Source organism: Thamnophis sirtalis, unplaced genomic scaffold (genome assembly GCF_051295495.1).
Source record: "Thamnophis sirtalis isolate CommonGarterSnake01/CBP01778 unplaced genomic scaffold, rThaSir2_p1.2 scaffold_4, whole genome shotgun sequence".
Lineage (NCBI taxonomy): Eukaryota > Metazoa > Chordata > Lepidosauria > Squamata > Natricidae > Thamnophis > Thamnophis sirtalis.
The window spans coordinates 118,241,885-118,260,542 of NW_028261384.1; positions in this window are offsets into that span (position 1 = coordinate 118,241,885).

An 18,658-nucleotide genomic window follows, 5' to 3' on the forward strand; every position below is an offset into this window, starting at 1 on the left:
TGTACCTGACCTGAACACTAGATGGCACCAAAGAGGTAGTATTTTATATCTCTGCTGCTGCATCTAGAGGTCATCTAGGGTTTTGCAATCTAGATAAGGCAATGTATGACTATGATCCCACTTTCGTGGCTAGTTTAATTTTCAGCCTGTTATGTGAATCCAGAAATTAGAACATTTCTATGTACCGTGGCAACACAGTCTGAGTATATACGAACCAAGAAAGGACAATTACCCCTCTTCATCTATCCTTGTTCCTATCCATGAGATTTCTGAGGAAGGAGACATAAAGCATACAGAGGAAAGGGAAAACTTCTAATAAATATGGCAGCCTGATTTCGGAGATGCTTCCCATAACTTTAAGAAGGGTAACTCTACAGCGTTGGGGAAAACATCTGGTGAGAATTCCTCCTAAATGTAACTGAAAGGTGCGGAGTGTCTTTTCAAAACCTCAATTTGCTAACTCTGCATTCATGGTTTCCTGCAGAAAAGAGCTGAAAGCAGCAAGAGGAAAGCTTTTATTTTTATTGTGCTTGGAAAGAGCAGGGCTCATGTGCCTTTTACAGATGAATGAAAATCAAATAATTTAAGTCTTTCACCAATCCTACATCTCATGGCTGGGAAAGATGCACCTGTTCAGCTTCCATCCAATCTAGAACTGCTAAGACACAGAAATTCTGCAAGAGGAATGAAGATTTTTGCTCACGGATTTTGACACCGAGAGAAATAACACATTTGTTAAGACTTGGGTTCCACATGCATGGAGCTAAATATTTTACATAATAAAAAGACTTTCAAGGGCTAAAAGCCATCTTGTACATTTACACAGAGGAAAGAGAGGAGGAATTGGGGGTGTTGTCAGCACTGAGGTTAGAAGGATGGCTTGGGAAAAACCGTATATGATCAAGCCATATACCTCCCTAAAGTAAAATATTGCTATTCATAACGGTTTGATCACATTATGGAAGAAACAGAAATGTTCTGCTTTGTGCAACACACACACACACACACACAAACACACACACACACCTTGGTACCAGCCCAGCATTTTATTTCCTATTAATAGTAAAGTTAAACAGAATGAAACTTCAAATATAAAGCAAGTAGGGAGCTGCTATTGTGAGAAAATTGGGATCTGCAACAAATGAGGCAGTGCTACAGTGCTGGTTTCGAGTGACACTGATGTTATTTTCTTAGTCTGCATCCTAGATTTTTGGGTTGAGTAGGGTAGGGGGTAAGGGAATTCTAAGGGGAGGGGTTTAATGAACAAAAGAACCTGGGTTTTTAAAATAATTACAAGGAAATTGTTATTAATTACTATGATTATTATTAATACAGTGTCCCAACCCCATCTCCCTCCTTGCAACGAGGAGGGATTGGGACAACAAAATATTATTTACTCTGTATTATACTGTAAATACAACTTCAATAAACTTTATTTCAAACAAAACCAAGTTGGCATCATCATGTCTATGGAAGTCCCTCCCTGGTGGGATCCTAACAAATTCCACAGTATATGAGGCTACAAAAATCTATCAGATGGTTGGGAATTTCTTTTAACCCCAGGGAGTTAAAAGAATGGGTCATAGAGAGTCAGTTTGATCTAGTGATTAAGGTACAGGTCTAGAATCCAGGAAACTGGAGGGCTAGTCCCACCTTGGGCATAAAAGCTGGGTGGGTGCCTTTGGGCCATCCACACTCTCTCAGCCCAACCCACAGGGCTGTTGTGGGGAAGGAAGGAGTTATATTTATTATAAATAAATACATTAATTAATTGAATGAATGAATGAGAAAGAAAGAAAAAAAGAAAGGAGAAAAAGGAAGAGGAAGGAAGGAAGAAAAAGAGAAAGAAGGAAGGAAGAAAAATGGGCTATAAAAAAAACAATAAAAGAAGAGGTACCTTCTTTTATTGGTTTACTTTTTCCAGGGCAGAACCAGCAGAATTTGATTCTCTGGGAGAAAATTTACAGAAAGCAGGAAAGGGAAGGAAATTTATTCCCAAAATTGAAATGAGAAAGGGTTACTGTTATCAGAAAAGGGAGAATGGGGTCTGGCAGGGTCAGTTGTGTGAGTTGGGGGACAGGGATTTTGTGGCTCTTGTCTAGGGGACCATTTTCTCCACAGAGCTCAGGGGAGCAGAAATCCAGAGAGGCTGGAGGTCCATCAACTTTCTCACTCAACATAAGGAAGCATCAAGAGCCGCTCAGCCTCCTGACAAATATAGAAGGGGTTAATGGTCACCATGGCAATGAGCTGGGAATGTGGTACCTTGGATGAACACGTGGCAACAGAACAGAGGAACTGGCAGAAACTGTGTCGCATAGAAGAACTGGGTGGGGATGGAGAGGGATTGAAATCAGGAAGGATGCAATTAATGTGGCACGTTGAACAGGGAAGGGTTTTTTTTTGGTGTGTGTGTAGACTGAAATCTTCCTTTGATGGGGGAAGAGGGGAGCGGTCTAAACTAAGAAAGACTACAATAGGAGATGATGCCTGCAGTTGGATGCAGCAGATGTGAGATTTGGGGCTGGAAAAAGAAAGGGACAGATTTCCAGAGAAAAAGACGATGGGATAGGTAAAGTTCGAGAACAACCGTTGCAGCAAAAAAGAGAGAAGGCGGGGAATAGAAAAAAGAAGAAAGGACAGCAGGGGTTGTGGGAAAGGAAAGTGCAATTGGGAGTTTTTTAGAAAGAGGGGGATGGAGTTGTGGTGCAAAATGTAAGATTCTGCATTAGGAGAAGAAGTAGAAAGAAAAGTTTTTAAATGGGTGGGGAGGAAGGGGAAGTTGTTGTGCTAAAATAAAAACAATACCAGAAAACAGACCAGCCAGCCATCTCTCTCTCTCTCCCCACACCCTCCTTCCCTCTCCCTCAACCAAGACAAGAGAATGTAGACAAGGACATTAATTAAATAGGAAAGAAGAGAAAGGTTTAAATTTCCTAAACGGGACGGGGGGAATAGGAAGAAGTGAGATGGATTGGATAGTGGGATGTACAGAGGTTGTAGGGCACATTTCATCAAAGATCACTGCAGATAATAACTGGTCATTCCTACTTAACCTGGAAGATCTGGAAAAAATGGCCAATTCCAGTTCGTGAAGCTTTGTTATTTTATGGGATGTCACAATGTGCCTTTTCTGTAGCTTCCCCTGTAGAAATACCATTCCCCACCTCAGCCCTATGCCTATATAGCTCTGATGGTAGGGGGTGTCCAGCCTTGGCAACTTTAAGACTTATAGATTTCCATTCTTAGAATTCCTAGAATTCCTCAGTTAGGATGGCTGGCTGGGAAATTCTGGGAGTTGAAGTCCATAGATCTTAAAGTTGCCGAAGTTGGACACCCCTTCTCTATGATCTTTCATAAAACTATAAAAAGTTGTTTCAGCCCTAGGATAGGATGCATTCCGAGATAATTTATTCTGACCAATATCAGTGGGTTTGAACTGGCTATCCTTCTCCAATGCGAGTATGTATTAGAGTTTTGGTTTTTATTTTTGTTGCTGCTGTTTTTAATTTCAATATGTAAACAGTCTAAACGGCCTAAGACTGGTGACTGAGGCCTCGTAAAGCTAAATGTTTCCTTCGCACATATGTGCAACTCTAGGTGGCGGTGCTTATCTCTGTTTCAAAGCCGAAGAGCCAGCACTGTCCAAAGATATTTCCGTGGTCATGTGGCCGGCATGACTAAACACCGAAGGCGCATGAAACACTGTTACCTTCCCAACAAAGGTGGTCCCTATTTTTCTATTTACATTTTTACATGCTTTCGAACTGCTAGGTTGGCAGAAGCTGGGACAAGTAACAGGAGATCACTCCATTACACGGCGCTAGGGATTCAAACTGCTGAACTACCAACCTTTCTGATCAACAAGCCCAGAGTCTTAGCTACTGAGCCACCACGTCCCTTCCTCGTAGAAGTTGATTAAAAAATGCATCACATAGGAATCTTGAGAAATATGAATTTAACTTATAATGAGCATAATATATTTCATTGCATAATGTTTCTGACATGCTGCATGAGTTTAACAGGACCAAAAATGTTTTGCTCCTGATTTTCATTTGTACCAAGTGTCTGATGCATCTCACTGCAATGTCTAGCAATACAGCAGTCAGCAATTTTGATGGGATCCTAGTTGCCCTGATATGTCTTTTCCATTGTAGCAATGTCCTGGTAAAAACATATACCATGTTTGTCACTGACTGCATCTAGATTTTCAGAAAAGAAACCCAAGTGTGAATGGAGAAAATCTTTAGTGACATGTTTGTCAGGATAATGATGATTTAATAGCTGACCAGCTGCTGTAAGGCTGTAAACCAAGATGATGACATGGGGATGTGTCAGCAGGGTTACTATCACTTTAAGAATCTGTATATATAAGGGAGACCATGTGAGAGCATCTCTCTCTCCTCTTGTATCTCTCTCTTCGTGTTTCTATCATCATTGTAGCTCTTCATGTAGAGAAGAAGATTGCTTGCCTGGTATTTGCCTAACACATATATGTATGTATATATAAGTATTGTATATAAACCACTGTTTGTAAGAAAAAACTTCTGTGTACTGTGTTTTGCTCCTGGGTTGTCTCAAAATAGTTGTCATGCTGTGCAAACTCTGACAATGTTGCACTTCATGTTCTTGTATACTGTAGGACAGAGTTGTCAAACTCGCGGTCCATGGGCCAAATACATCATACACTGGCGATCCCCACCCCTGGTTTAGCAAAGGGGAAAAAGTTGTGATATGTCATGTGATTACAACATGTTGTCACGAGTTTGACACCCCTGCTGTAGGAAATTTGCCAACCATCTGGATGTTGTTCAGTGCTCTCCAGTTGCCAAGAAAATTCTCAATAACAACCTTGAATGCTTTCCAGGTGATTTTCTCTGGCCTCACTAACAGATCTTTGAACCGCTTGTCACTGATGATGTATCTGATCTGTGGACCCACAAAACTGCCTTTCTTAATCTTGGTATCAGTTATTCTTGGAAGCATCTGTCTCAAATAACGAAAACATTCACCTTCCTTATTTATCATTTTCACAAAATATGTTTTTGTGAAGCAGAGGCAAAAATACCAAATTATTTTGGCGTGGTCCAAATTATTTTTAATATAAACTGACTCTCTTGCACCGCTGTCCCATTTGCATATACAACAGGAGTTGGTATATCCAAACTGCATTCTAAACAGCAGAGCCACTGCTTTTAGTTCTCCACAGATATCCCAGTTGTGCTTGATGTGCTCATGTGCTTCGATAGCAGCTCTATGTTTTCATCTGTTTCTTTCATGTGTTCAATAGAGCCACAAGTATTGACAGGTGTACATTTGCCACAGGATAGAAACAAAAGACTCCATAAAATGGTACAATAGGTTAAATTACAGGTTATTTTTGTAATTAGCAGCCAAAAAAATCTATCAGCTACATCCAAAACTGTTCAGAAAGCAAAATATTTGTTGTCCAGCAATATTTACAAAAGAAAGCATTTGCCTGTTAGCTGAGGTGGTATTCAGCCAGTTATGACCAGTTCTGGAGAACCGGTAGCGGAAATTTTGAGTAGTTCGGAGAACCAGCAAATACCTCTGGCTGGCCCCGCCCCCAACTATTCGCTGCCTGCCGAGTCCCAGCTGATTGGCTGGGTCTGCTTTTGTTTCCTTGCACAGGAGAATGGAGCTGGAAAGCAGGTTGGTGGGGTGGGGTGGGGAGGAAATGGGAATTTTGCAGTAGCCTTCCCTTGCCACTCCCACCAAGCCACGCCAAGCCACGCCATGTCACACCCACCAAGCCACGCCCACAGTTGAATCCCACCACTGCCTGTTAGTCATGTGCTGAGTTAATACATTTTTTTCAGTCTCATATTATCTAATCTAGAGAAGGATTGGTGTAAAGTGTGCCTCCAAAATGTTCCAGAGAATTTCAAAATATTCCACATTTCCTCAGGCATATGGCAATCTAGTGGTAAAGGCACCAGGAAACCAGCAGATGGTGAGTTGTAGTTCTGTGTTAGGCATGAAAACTGGCTGGGTGACTTTGGGTTGTTCACTGTTTCTCAGCCCAACTTACCTCACAAGGTGGTTGCTGTGGGGAAAATAGGAGGAGGATGGGGTATTGCGTATGTTTGCTGCCTTGAGTTATTTATAAAAATAAAAAGGCACAATTAAAAATGACTTTATTTCTGCAAAGCTATCTCAAAGCTGTTTTTTTTTCCCCAAAAGGCAACAGGAGTTTGTTTTTTCCTTGAAGACATTTCACTTCTCATCCAGGGAAATGAAACATCTTCAAGGGAAAAACAAAACCCAGTTGCCTTTTGAAAAAACATATTTGGGACATCCATGACCTGGATGGCTGAGAATCTCCATAGATATTCTGCAAAGCTATTTCAGAAAATTACACTGTAGTAGGATTCACAAGGTCTGGAGGAAGAATGAAAGAATCCAGAGTCCCCTCAAATATTTTATCTTTAGAGAAAAAAACATTTTGCAGATATGTAGATATTGCACATAGCTAGACAGACACAAAGGAGTAGCTGTTATGATTATTACCCTATTCAGTCATCAGAATCTAACTGATCTTACTTGTAAAGTAAATGCCACATCCATTAAGCAAGAAACCAGCTACAAGGCACCATCTGTACTTTCTACTCCTTAGCTGCCACCAAATTCACAAGTTAATCAATGCTTGTTCTTCCTGACTGACCCATCAGAGAACTGAAAAGACGCATTCAAATCCTGCATCGCCCAGCCATTTGAGATTTAATTCTGTGTGCATTTGGCTGGGGAGTTCACCAAAATATTGAATGCTTGATGGGGTGAGTGGCAGAGGAATGGACACTCGCAGGCACATTTTTTTTCTGGTTTTGAACCTGAAATAAAAACATGTCAGAATGATGTTTTCTGAAAGAGACACCTATGGAAAGTGGGACAGGGCAGAACTGAGCTCAGGATCTGGGGAGCAGGATGGTGTGAGACGGTGTTCCTCAAACTTCACACTTTTTAGCTCCCAGAATTTCCCAGTCAGAATGTGGAAATTGAACTTCATCCATTTTAAAGTTGCCAAGTTTGAAAAGTCGTCGCCGTCGTCGTCGTCGTCATCATCATCATCATCATTGGAAGGGACCTTGGTGGTCTTCTAGTCTAAGCCTCGACTCAAGCAGGAAATGCTATACTATTTCAGAAAAAAGGCTGTCTCCTCTTAAAAGGCTCCAGTGATGGAGCACCACAACCCCTGAAGGCAAACCATCCCCCTGGCTGATTGTTCTCACTGTCAGGAAATTTCTCCTTAGTTCTGGATTGCTTAGTTCCTTGGTTAGTTTCCATCCATTGTTTCTTGTTTTGCCTTCAGGTGCTTTTGAAAATAAGTTGACTCCCTCTTCTTTGTGGCAGCCCCTGTGTTCTGACCTAGGCTTCCTGAGACAGTAAAAGTTTAGTTTAGTCCCAAAACCCCTCTTTTTATTTCAACGGCTGTGAATTATGTTCATTCACAGTTCGTAATGAGTCACAAACAGTTTGTAAAGAGTCTGACAGAAGTCTGCCAAAGTCTTTCAGAATAAGGCTGATAAGCATCCACCTTTATCTCCCTTGAAACACTGCCAAAGACCTAATTGCCCATTAGCTTTGCAAGACCACACGGAGCACAGAGTCAAAATGGAGCTTCAGAATTTAAACCGACCAGAACGAAAAAGTTGCTTCCTGCAAAGGCTCATGTGTCTTTTCTCCTCCTTTATATCTTATGGGAGGAGCCAATCATCTCCAAGTCTTACTCCTGAGTCTCCACTTTTGTCTTAACTGTTCTTGCTTTCTGGCAGCTCTGGGCATGTGCGCACTGGGAACAGGCTCCCGCTGTTCCTCTGCCTCGCTGATGTCCAACTCTGGAGGCTCTGGAGGCAGCACATAACTCCCAGATGGCCCTGGTCCCTCTCTGCCTCTGATGCAGAGCCCTCATCCGAGCCTTCCCCAGACTCCAGGACTGATCCATGTTCCTCCCCAACCTCCTCACTGTCTGAATCTGTTGCCAGCACTGCAGGCTGTCGGTGCACCACAACAACCGGAGATATTGAAACATTGCTATCATGTCACCTCTAGTCCTTCTTTTCACTAAAATCGACATACCCAATTCCTACAACTGTTCTTCATACGTTTTAGCCTCAGCCCCCTAATCATCAGTTGCTCTTCTTTGCACCCTTTCCAGAGTCTCTGTTTTATATTTATATTATATATAAGATTTGAAATCCACCTATCTTAAAGTTGCAAGCTTGAGAAACTCTGGAATGAGAGCCCCCACTAATGGGAACCCAGTTTGCTGTGCTTCAACCTCTCAAGAGGAAATTCATGCTAAGAACAAGTAGGGAGGCATTCGTGCTAAACAAGGAGAAAAAAAAAGACAAGCTGATATAGAAGCAACTCAAAGATCCCACGCAGAAATGCAAGTACATGGAAAATGATCTCATTTTACAGGTAGTCATTCAATTACAACCATTTGTTTACCGACCATTCAACATCACATGGGCACTGGGGGAAAAAAATGACTTACCAATTGGTCCTTGCACTTACGACAATCAGTACCAACACTTGTGATCAAAAATTGAGCACCTGACAATTGGAATGTATTTGCAATGGTTGCAATGTTCTAAGGCCATGATGGTAAACTTGTGGCATGCGTGGCACGCAGAGCCATTTGTTAAGAGTACGCGAGGCGTTGCCCTGTCAGCTCCAGCGTGCATGCACGCGCTGGCTAGCTGACTTTAGCCTTCATTTTTTGCTGTCTTTCATCCTCTAGAGCAGTGTTTCTCAACCTTGGCAACTTGAAGATGTCCGGACTTCAACTCCCAGAATTCCCCAGCCAGCGTTCGCTCTGGGGAATGCCCTAATGACCAGCTGGGTAGGCGGGGCTTGGTGGTCATGTGATTGGGTGGGCGTGGGCAACTCAATGTCACTCAGGTCGATGGGCACATCACTTTAGCTGTTACAATGTAATTAGGCTTAACCAGAGAGGCAGTTTCTGTAAGGAGGGCAATAAAGATTAGGCTAGAAACAGCACCAGAATGTTTCCCTCCTGCCTTCCTTACAGGATTAGCCCAGTAAAGTGGAAAAAAACAAAATGAGATTTCTTCCAACAACCGGTTCTCTGAACTGCTCATAAAGTTAACAACCGGTTTTCCTGAATAGGTGCGAACTGGCTGAATCCCACCACTGCTCCGGAGGCTTCAGAAAAGCCTCCTGAAGCCTCCAGAGGGCATCCGGGTGGGCGGGGGGAGGCTGTTTTCGCCCTCCCCAGGCTCCTAGAAAGCCTCTGGAGCCCAGGCAGGGCGAAAAACGGGTCCATCGAGTGTCAAAAGTAGGGGGAGGGTGGGGGTCACACACACATGCACAGGGGGGGTTGTGCACATAGAATTATGGGTGTGGGAATGCCCACGCATGCCCCCCCCTGCACTCCCCTCACTTTTGGCTCGCGATGGCAAAAAGGTTAGCCATCACTGTGCTAGGGTCATGTGATCACCATTTCTGACCTTCCAAGCTGGCTTCCGACAAGCAGTGGGGGAAACTGGATTTACTTAATAATCATATGACTTACTTAACAACTGCAAGTGATTCACTGTAGGAGATAAGCAGTCTGAGCCTGAGGGAGGAGTCAAACATGGTCATAAGTCACGAGTCCCTGCACACCCGCAAGAGATCCAAGTCCAGTTCATCTTGAATGGCTCTCTTATCTCCCACTCATTTCCCTTAGCTGCCAGTTGGTCAGATTCTTGCAGAGGGCTTAAGCTTGCAATAAATCTTTTATCTCGTTTGAACTGCTTGAATCTCCTGATTTCTCCAGCATTTGACATTCACTTAACAGCCATGGCGAAAAGAGTTGTAAAATTGGATGTGACTCACTTAACAATCCCCTCATCCAACAGGTACATAATATGCGGATTTCTATCTCTTCCCCCGACTGAGGCTGCTGTTTCATGTCTGGAGATGGACGTCAGGATGAGACACCATGGGCTGAAATTGAAGCCAAAGAGGAGGAAAAGCTGCTCAGCATCTCCGTGTTAGTGAGATGGGGAGCATAGAAATTAAATAAATACAGGTAGCCCTCAACTTACAAATATTCATTTAATGACTGCTCGAAGTTACAATGACACTGAAAAAGGTGACTTATCACCCTTTTTCAAACTTATTGTAGCATCCCCATGGCCATGTGACAAAAATCTGGAAACTTGGCAATTGGCATGTATTTATGATGTTCAGAGTAACAGGATAATTTACAGTGAAATATCTCTACATATATTCCCACAGAATTACAATTCCATTGGCTCCTGTGGAAGGAATAAACATAAAGCTGTGATTCTGGGCATATTTATCTAGTGGGATTTGTGTCAATTAAGATTCTCAGCCGTCCATATAGGGTGGTCTGGAAGTTGAGTCAACTGAACTTCTTTTTGGTTTGAAACATTTCGCTGCTAATTCAAGTCCCTTCTTCAGGCTGAGCAAGTTGGCTAGGGAGACCCCATATATGTCCTACAGGGCTGTTTATTTCTCACCTAATCTGAATATTGAAGCCTATGGTTTTCCCAGTTGCAATGTATGGCTGTGAAAGTTGGACCATAAGGAAGGCTGAGCACCAAAAAAATTGAAGCCTTTGAACTCTGGTGCTGGAGAAGACTCCTGCGAGTCCCTTGGACTGCAAGGCGATCAAACCGGTCAGTCCTAGAGGAGATCCACCCTGATTGCTCTTTAGAAGGCCAGATCCTGAAGATGAAACTCAAATACTTTGACCATCTAATGAGAAGGAAGGACTCAATGGAGAAGAGCCTAATGCTGGGAAAGATGTAGGGCAAAAGAAGAAGGGGACAACAGAGAATAAGGTGGCTGGATGGAGTCGCTGAAACAGTCGGTATGAGCTTGAATGGACTCCGGAGGATGGTAGCAATAGCAATAGCAATAGCAATAGCAGTAGACTTATATACCGCTTCATAGGCCTTTTAGGCCTCTCTAAGCGGTTTACAGAGAGTCAGCATATTTGCCCCCAACAATCTGGGTCCTCATTTTACCCACCTCGGAAGGATGGAAGGCTGAGTCAACCCTGAGCCGGTGAGATTTGAACCGCTGACCTGCTGATCTAGCAATAGCCTGCAGTGCTGCATTTAACCACTGCGCCACCTTGGACAGGAAGGCCTGGAGGAACATTGTCCATGGGGTCGTGATGGGTCGGATATGGCTTCGCAACTAACAACAACAAATCTGAATGCGTTCCTCAGGTTAGTAGGCAGAGATCCATTAAGAGTCCTTGCTCCTAAATCCTTTCTCCTAGGTGGGCCATTAAGTATGGCCTCCATAGTAAACTTGTGGGATCCCCCTAACCAACTTCCTCAGTAGCTGAAGAAGCTACTTGGATAAGAAGTGAAATCTTTCAACCTCTCTCCTCCCCCCACAAAAAAAAAAGGAATTCAAGTTGCTATGACTCAACTGAGATTTACCTTCAGTGGGTTGATGTCAAGCTAGCACATAATGTTTTAAATCAATATTAGTATTAATATTTGTTGTTTTAACATTTTATCTTATTCTTATGATTGTGGCCTAGCCACAAGCGAGATGAGCGGCATTTAAGTTTAATAAATAAATAAAATAAAATAATGTTTATGATTATGATTATGCAGATAGTTCTTGACTTCCAACCATTCCTTTAACAATTGCCCCAAGTTACAACAGCAGAGGAAAAAGTGAGTTATGTCTGGTCCTTGCATTTATGGCCATCTGCAACATCCACATGGTCACATGATTAAAATTTGGGTGCTTGGCAACCGGTATGTATTTATAATCTTTTCAATGTCCCAGGGTCATGTGACCACCATTTGTGACCTTTCTAGCCAATTTCTGACAAGCAAAACCAATGAGGGAAGCCAGATTCACTTAATGACCAGATGATTCATGTAACAACTGTACAAAAAAGTTGTAAAATTGGACCTGACTCACTTTTACCATTTCTTGTTTGGAAACTAAAGTTTTGGCCCCAATTGTGGTCACATAGGGCAAATAATTTAAGTTAATGGCAAATAGCAAAAATTAAGGGGAACAAAACACCGGAAGAAAATAAGCTAGGAGAAGAAGCCTGATCAGTTTCTAAACAACACACATAGGATATTGCAATAGTTCAGGAGCAACACAATTGTATAATAGTCCTCGACTTAGAACCATTCATTTAGAGACCGTTCAAAGTTACAACGGCGCTGGAAAAAGTGGTTTATGACGGTGTTTCACACTTACAACCATTGCAGCATCCCCCTGGTCACATGATCACAGTCAGAAGCTTGGCAACAGGCTCATATTTATGACAGCTAGAGTGTCCTGGGGTGGGTGGGTTTGTCATGGGATCTCCTTTGGCAACCTTCTGACAAGCAAAGTCAATGGGGAAACCCATTGAGCCGAGGTGGCGCAGTGGTTAAATGCAGCACTGCAGGCTACTTCAGCTAACTGCAGTTCTGCAGTTCGGCTGTTCAAATCTCACCGGCTCAGGGTTGACTCAGCCTTCCATCCTTCCAAGGTGGGTAAAATGAGGACCCGGATTGTTGTTGGGGGCAATATGCTGACTCTGTAAACCGCTTAGAGAGGGCTGAAAGCCCTATGAAGCGGTATATAAGTCTAACTGCTATTGCTATTGCTAAACCAGATTCTCTTTACAGCTGTGCTATGGACTTAAAGTAACAACTGCAGTGGTTTAACAACTGTGGCTAGCAAGGTTGTAAAATGGGGGAGGGGCACTCACTTAAGAATTATCTCACTTAACAACAGAAATTTTGGGCACAATTTTGGTCGTAAGTCGAGGACTACCTATATTGTGTGCATGGCGTACACTTATTTGCATTTGATTTCTAATTTCCAATTGGAATTACAGGAACAGAGACAGATATGGCTTGGGTGGGGGATCCCCGTATAATGCCCGGGGCCTGGTCCAGATTCTTTTCAACCTTTCTAGATGGCTCAGTGGCTAAGACTGAGCTTGTCAATCACGAAGGTCGGCAGTTCGGCAGTTCAAATCCCTAGTACAGGTCTCCAAGGTCCCTTCCAACTCTTGTTACTATTTACTTTACTCTGTTTAGATTATTCTCCACTATCGCCACCACTAGTGGATGTGAATTCTTTCTTACAAGACGCATGTTAAATTTCAGGAAAATGGCAAGATTATATGTCCGGGTCTCCGTTGAAATCATCTGATGTGTTCTCTATTGACGTGTGCTACAATTTTTGTTGCTATTATTGTTGCTTGGATGCTGTTGTGTTAGTGGGATATGTGCAGTTCCTGGGATGATGAGTCCTGACATTCAAAAACAACAACAACAAAATGCCTTCGCTGAAACCCAGCAAAAGGGGGTTCACATCCGAGCCTCCAAATCAGCCCACCACCCCCATCCCTCCGGCTTAGGCTGCTGGGTGGGGAGAGGTGGGGTTGTCAGCGTTGACATCTGCTGAGCAGAGATACAGCATTCTGTGTCGTCATGGCAACGGGAGCAAGCGGGGGAAGGGAGGTAGCAGAAGCCTAGGCTGGCTTTCTGGCTGTGTCTTGAGCCTACATGCGCTTGCATGTGCCAAAAGAACCAAGACAAGGCACAGCCCCGAGCCATGTGCTGTGCACAACAGTTTCAGCAGCGAGGTGGGTGGACAGAATCCCCATAACTTGCAATGAAGTGATACGCTCCTACTCCTATTCCACTTCAGTGCCCAATGACATCAATGGACCAGGCAGCTCCTCATAGGCCGAGAATAGTTTGCATTGGCCTCCCGTAGAGTGCCTTTCAATCAGCATCAGGAACAGAGTTGAAAGTGGGAAGGGTCCACAAAGCAAAACCAACGCCATGCCATGCCACATGAAGCATCTCAACACACAATCCTAAGAAAATATTCGAAGGCACGTAGCCATTTTCAAGCTATTTGCAGTGTCACCCTGAGAAATCTTAGAGAATAACACAATAACAGAAGAGAATAACAGAACTGAAAGGGACTTTAGAGGTCTTCTAGTCCAACACGCTGCTCAAGCAGGAAACCCTATATCATTTCAACAAATGGTTGCCCAATCTCTTCTTTAAAAACTCCAGTGTTAGAGCAGCACAAATTCTGGGTGCAAAGTTGTTCGACTGATTAATTGTTCTAACTGCCAGGAAACTCCTCCTCATTTTAGGTTGCTTCTCTCCTGGTTTCCATCTATTTCTTGTCCTGCCTTTAGATATTTTAGAGAATAGGTTCACGCACACACCCCGTTTTTGTGGCAGCCCCTTAGGGCTCACTTGGGAGAGGATATGAGGTTGCGTAGTACTCCTCAGTGGGAGATGATGCAATGATATGGGATTTTGCAGTAATGCCTAAAGATAAAGGTTCCTCTTGCACATATGTGCTAGTCATTCCTAACTCTAGGGGGCAGTGCTCATTTCAACACAGAAGAGCCAAAGATGTCTCCGTGGTCATGTGACTGGCATGACTAAACCCCCAAAGGCACACAGAATGCTGTTACTTTCCCACCAAAGATGGTTCCTATTTTTCTACTTGCATTTTTTACATGCTTTCAAACTACTAGGTTGGCAGAAGGTGGGACAAATAACAGGAGCTCACTCCATTACATGGTGCTTTGAACCACCGAACTGCCAACTTTTCTGATCAACAAACTAAGCGTCTTAGCCACTGAGCCACCAGGTTCTAGTATACCCCCAAAGGAGAGACAGCAAGATAGTGTACAAAGCAATGACATATCACATAGTAATATAGGTGGTCCTTGTTTATCAGCCCTTGTTCAGTGACCATTCAAACATACAACAGCCCTGAAGGAATGGTAGTTGCAGTGAAGCCATTGCAGCGTGGTCTGTGGTCAGGTGGTTGTGATTTTCAATGTTCCCCATCAGCTTCCCAAATGTAAAGTCAATGGGGAAGCTGGCAGGAAGTTAGAAGTCGTGATCTCTTGAGGTCCTTGCTTCATGACCTACTTGCTTAACAATGGGAGACTGCCAGAACTGCCTTTGCTAAGTAGTGTGGTTATTTGACATGACGTGTTATGGCTGAGATGGCAATTCTGGTTCCAATTATCATCATCGGCTGAGGATTATCCCAACCATCACATTTTTTTTTAACGGACCACAGTCCAATATAAAACCCATTCTGCAAAATGCATTAGTCCCCACATTGCCGAACACAATCTTCTTCTGCAAAGTAGCATACTTAGCCAACTTTGCTGAATGTCATGTGGTGACTGATGATAACCCAGTCTCTTGACTTCTTTCTCATTGCCAATGTGTCTTGATGGCTGGTATAAAGAGATATTGCTGAGATAATGATTCTTAGTGGCCTCCTTGTAGCTCTGCGCGATGCATTAAATGGCCAGTCTCTGCACACAACTGAAATGTGGGGGTGAGAGGCCCCCTCTAAGCTGAGAGTTGCCCAAAAGGACACTTGGGTGGGGTCCATCTGCTCCCCTGTAGGATGCAATCCAGAAGAATGTGAGAGGGATCATAGAAAGTGAAATAATGCAAAAGAGAAGACATAACTAGGATTAATGTAATGTATAATCTACCCTTGGTTCTTGCAGATAATCATCCAATTTCAGAGTCTTCTATCATTCATTTGCTTTATAAAAAAAAAAGTTCAATCTGGACTGTGTAGGCTGAAGTGCAAAAAATGAGTTTCTTCTACTGAAGAAACGCTGAATTGATGTGGGCAGGAGAAGGACCACGTGAGTGCTGAAACTACATTGCAGATATGGGGAATTTGCTGCCTCCTAGATCTCCAGCATCTTGGAAATCTTGGAAATTTCTTGGACATACTAGTTGGGTGGGATATTGTAATCCAGCAATATGTGGAAGGAAATAAATTCTCCATTCACTCTGTACTGCTTGCGTCTTCATTTCTGGGCATAATTCAAGCGCTATTGTTTTCTAGCCTGCAAAACACTGATCAATCTGTGTCTTGTTGAATTCGAAGTCCTTTTTCCCCCATCTGTCTTCCTAGCCACCCACATCTTTAAAAGGGACCCTGCAAGAAAATGTGGGTCCTTGATCACAGTGTCCCCTGTGATTACGCAACACTCTCTGAAACGAGGCGGTCCTACACTACTCGACTTGATGAAATAAAGGAAGAACAACACAGTAAGGCAGTGGTGAAATTCAAATTCAAAGGATACTGCAAAATCCCCATTTCCTCCCCACTCTGGGGCCAGCCAGAGGTGGTATTTGCTGGTTCTTCAAACTACTCAAAACTTCTGCTACCGCTTCTCCAGAACATGTAAGAACCTGCTGAATTTCACCCCTGCTGTAAGGTAAAGATAAAGTTCCCCTCGCACGTATGTGCTAGTCGTTCCTGACTCTAGGGAGGCGGTGCTCATCTCCATTTCAAAGCCGAAGAGCCAACACTGTCCAAAGACATCTCCATGGTCATGTGGCCAGCATGTCTAAACACTGTTACCTTCCCACCAAAGGTGGTCCCTGTTTTTCTACTTGTGTTTTTACATGCTTTTGAACTGCTAGGTTGGCAGAAACTGGGACAAGTAATGGGAGCTCACTCCGTTATGTGGCATTAGGGATTTGAACCGCCGAACTGCCAACCTTTCTGATCGACAAGCTCAGCATCTTAGCCACTGATCCACCACGTCAACACAGTATGGAATATTATTTCCATATAATTAGAATACAATGGCTTGGCCTCCATAAGTCATGAAGTCCCTTGGAACGTTTTAGGCATGGAGTAGAAATCTGGGTATTATTTTTTAAAAAAAAGAGGGGCACGTTTTGCACTGGGAAAAATCCGGGTACCTAACTCCCAGACAGATCTGCTATTTAAATGGTTAAATGGTTACTCATGCTGCAAGTAAGGGAATACAAGTAGTCTCAATTTACAGCGGTTCATTTAATGACCGTTCAAATTATAACAGCACTGAAAAAAGTGGCATGACCATTTTTCAGAGTTATGACCTTTCCAGCATCCCCGTAGTCATGTGATCGACATTCAAATGCTTGGCAACTGGTTCATATTTATGACGATTGCTGTGTCCTGTGATCCTATGGCCACTGTTTGAGAACTCCTGACAGGCAAAGTCAATGGGGGAAGCCAGATTCACTTAACAACTGTGTTACTAACTTAACAAACTGCAGCAATCCACTTAAAAACTCTGGCAAGAAACGTTGTAAAATGGGGCAAAATTCACTTAATAAATGTCTCACTTAAGAACAGAAATTTTGAGCTCAATTGTGGTTGTAAGTTGATGACTACCTGCACCAGAGACAGAGGAGGTTAAATTGTTGTGAAGATGAAAGAGCATAAATTCTATATTTAAACGAGGCGGCATACTTTTCTAACTGTGGGGTCATTGGTGCCTCTAACAGCTTGGCTGTAATTTTTTTTTTGCAGATGTTTCATTACCCAACAGGATAACATTGTCAGTGCTAGAAGCTCTGTCTAGCACTGATGTCTAACACTATCTATCCCCGATGATGTTGCTTATTTGGGTAGCGAAATAGCTGCAAGAAAACAACCAAGTTCAGAGAACATCAAGGATCCCACAAACCTGAACTGCAAATAGTCTCTTCTATTCATAGTTGCCCAAATATGCCAGGGCATATCCCTGCTTGGTTACTCTATCACTTACTCAACAAAAGGATGTATAATATGGGGAAGCTTGGTCAAGGGGTTCCCTCCTAATCTGAGGTCACTCACAGGGCTCACCTGCAGAAATTCAATCAGGTGCTAGTGATGCTATAGAAGACACCCAAAAAATATATTGCAGGACCCAAGTGATTATCACTAGGTCACAGGCAAAAGCAACCAATTCATAGTCATCCTATCTCAAGCCAAGGTGGGTGTGGTTTACTAAAATGGCTGTGGTGTACTTCACTAAGGTAAAACAGCTAAAGGTAAAGGTAAGTGCTAGTCGTTCCCAACTCTAGGGGGCAGGTGCTCATCTCCGTTTCAAAGCCGAAGAGTCAGCACTGTCCAAAGACATCTCCATGGTCATGTGGCCAGCAAGACTAAATGCCGAAGGTGCACAAAATTCTGTTACCTTCCCACCAAAGGTGGTTCCTATTTTTTCTACTTGCATTTTTACATGCTTTCGAACTGCTAGAGTAACAGGAGCTCACTCTGTTATGTGGCACTAGGGATTTGAACCGCCGAACTGCTGACCTTTCTAATTGGCAAGCTCAGCGTCTCAGCCACTGAGCCATCACGTCCCTTAGAAAGTAGCTTACAAACATCCATATAAACATTAGAAATAATGTCTATAGAGATTCTCAATCATTCAGGTCATGATTGTCCCAAAGGTGCTTTTTCTTTGAAGATGTTTCACTTCTCATCCAAGAAGCTTCTTCATCCAGTCAGAGTTGAAGAAGCTTCTTGGATGAGAAATGAAATGTCTTCAAAGAAAAAAGAAGGAAGTCCAGTTGCCTCTTGAGAAAGCACCTTTGGGATTAGAAATAATGTGATGTGCTCACAACAATCTTATCTGAAAGTAAGCAACCTATCATAGACCTATTAACTTAGCATCAGGGGTGGGTTGCTGCCAGTTCTAACCTCTTCTATAGAAGAGGTTCCACAAATCTACAGTGCCATTTAGAAACTCGTCCCAGCTCCCTCCCCCCGCCCGTCCGCACATCATCAAGATGAAGAGCAAGAGGAGGAATTCTGGGAGTGGAAGTCCACAGGTCTTAAAGCTGTC